The sequence below is a fragment of the Cavia porcellus genome, unplaced genomic scaffold (assembly GCF_034190915.1).
Source record: "Cavia porcellus strain 051 isolate PalLab524CR breed Dunkin Hartley unplaced genomic scaffold, mCavPor4.1 scaffold_6, whole genome shotgun sequence".
Taxonomy (NCBI): Eukaryota; Metazoa; Chordata; class Mammalia; order Rodentia; family Caviidae; genus Cavia; species Cavia porcellus.
The window spans coordinates 56,425,498-56,427,583 of record NW_026947489.1 but is presented as its reverse complement, the minus strand read 5'-3'; positions in this window follow the sequence as shown (position 1 = coordinate 56,427,583).

Genomic DNA, 2,086 nt, shown 5'->3' with positions numbered 1-2,086 from the left:
TCTCTGACTTCGCGGGGCATCACGGGCAACGTAGTCCAACCTCTTGAAGCTACGACAGGCTGCCAGAATGCGGGGCTCTGATTGGACGCTGGGAAATTCGCTTTCCGCTCTTCCTGACTTCATTCGGAGATGTTACTAGGCAACGTGTTTGCGGGTCTCCTCAGGACTCCCCCCGGCATAGGACCTTGACTGACTTGTGCCAACGTCAGCCTTGAAGGTACTAGGTCTTATTTAATCAAGGAAGGATACACTTTTCTTACTTTTTTATTTTTTTTTGTACTGGGGATTGAACTCACGACCTAGCACTTGCCAGGCAGGCGCTTATGCCGCTGAGCTAAATCCCTGGCATCCTTCGTTTTTATTTTATTTTATTCTTGATTTTTTGAGACAGGGTCTCCCTATACAATTCAGGCTGGCCTTGAGCTTACTGTCTAGCCCAGGCTGGCCTCGAACTCGCGGCAGTCCTCTTTCCTCAGTCACCCAAATGCTGGGATTACAGGCCTGTGCCACCACACCGGGCTCTTACGTTCATTTTTAAAAGCAGCATCATTGCATCAGTCACTTTGCTCCGTTTGGGGAGTATGAAGTTTAATGAGACAGCCCTTACCTTCGAGCCCTTACTCATGGTTTATTAGGGAAAAGAAGCAGAAAGGAACATTACCAAATAGAGGCAAGTGCTGTGAAAGAAGTACAAGACTAGCAAAACCCCATCACCTTAGAGTGAGGTGGCAGGGGGATAGGGGGTGGTTAGTCATAAAGATTTCTTGAGGACACGGTGTCTGAATTGAATTGAGAGGTGGCAATTAGTCAGGTAAAGGAGGTGCTGTGGACTGAATTGTTACCCCCTCCAGATTTATGTTGAATTTTCAACATGGTGGCATTTAGAAGTGGAACCTTTGGAAAGTTAATAGGTTTAAATAAGATCAGGAAGGGAAGTCCTAAGGATAAGATTAGCGCCTTTAAGAGATGAAACAAGACAGAGCTTTCTCTTTCTCCACCAAGTGAGGACACAGTGAGAAAGTAGCCTCCATAAAATGAGAAAATCGCCCAGGTTATAATCTGGTAGCAGTACGAGAGATAAAGTGAGGTATCAGTTTTGTCCAGAGACTTGGATTTTCTAGATATTGTGAGAAGAATTGAAGGTAATAAGAAATCACAGATGTTCTCTCTTGCTAGTCAAGAGAGAACTAAGCACAGGATAATTGATTTAGAAAATAGGACTCATTGCTGGAGGACCATGACAAACACACCCAAGAGGGGTATAAGTAACCAGGTGGGAGCTGAAAGACTAGGAAAATTAAATCAGAGAAGCAAAAGGAGTTTGCAGGAAACAATGGTTTGAAGCTAAATATGCTCAGTGGTAGCCCCTTTCAGGAACCTCATTGGTCTGGGATGACAAGGCCCTAATTTAGGGCCTTACAATTCAAGTTGCAGTAGTCACCTAAGAGTTCCTGTACTATGTCGAACTCCTATTAACTACAGTCTCTTCATTTCTCCCTTAGATTTTATTCCTTTGCCAATAGCTCTAGCTGGATGAGGCTGTCAATATTGGGGTGTCTGAGGCATATGAGGGAGCACTGGGGTAACAGCATTAGCGAGCACCAGAGCAGGAGTGTCTGCCCTGCCTCCAGCCCTCCCTATCCAGGAAGTACAGGCTGAGACAAGGATGTGGTCCTGGAAAGGATCCAGTATGGCAGTGTGGTCAGACTCAACAGAAGCAGAGAAGAAGAAAAACTGATTTAAGAGTACATTTTAGAGACCTTTGCTTTGAGTATTGGGGGCCTGCTTGCCCTTCTGGGAATTGTATAAAATGATGCCCACGACCATCTATCTGAGGCATGGGAGGCTGGGGCATTTATCTCAGCCCTCATCTCCAGTGGTTGAGGATGTTTGCTGTTAATTATATCCCATCCTTGCATTTATACTTCTGGTCATGCTTGTGCAAAGGCCAAGCTGATTCCTTTGTGTCAGAAAAGCCCTGGACAGAAAACAAAAGAAACTTGAAAAGAGAAGAAAATAAAAATGAAGGAAAAAATAAAAGCTCAACATCATTAGTCATTGATATTGAAGAAATACAAATAAAAAT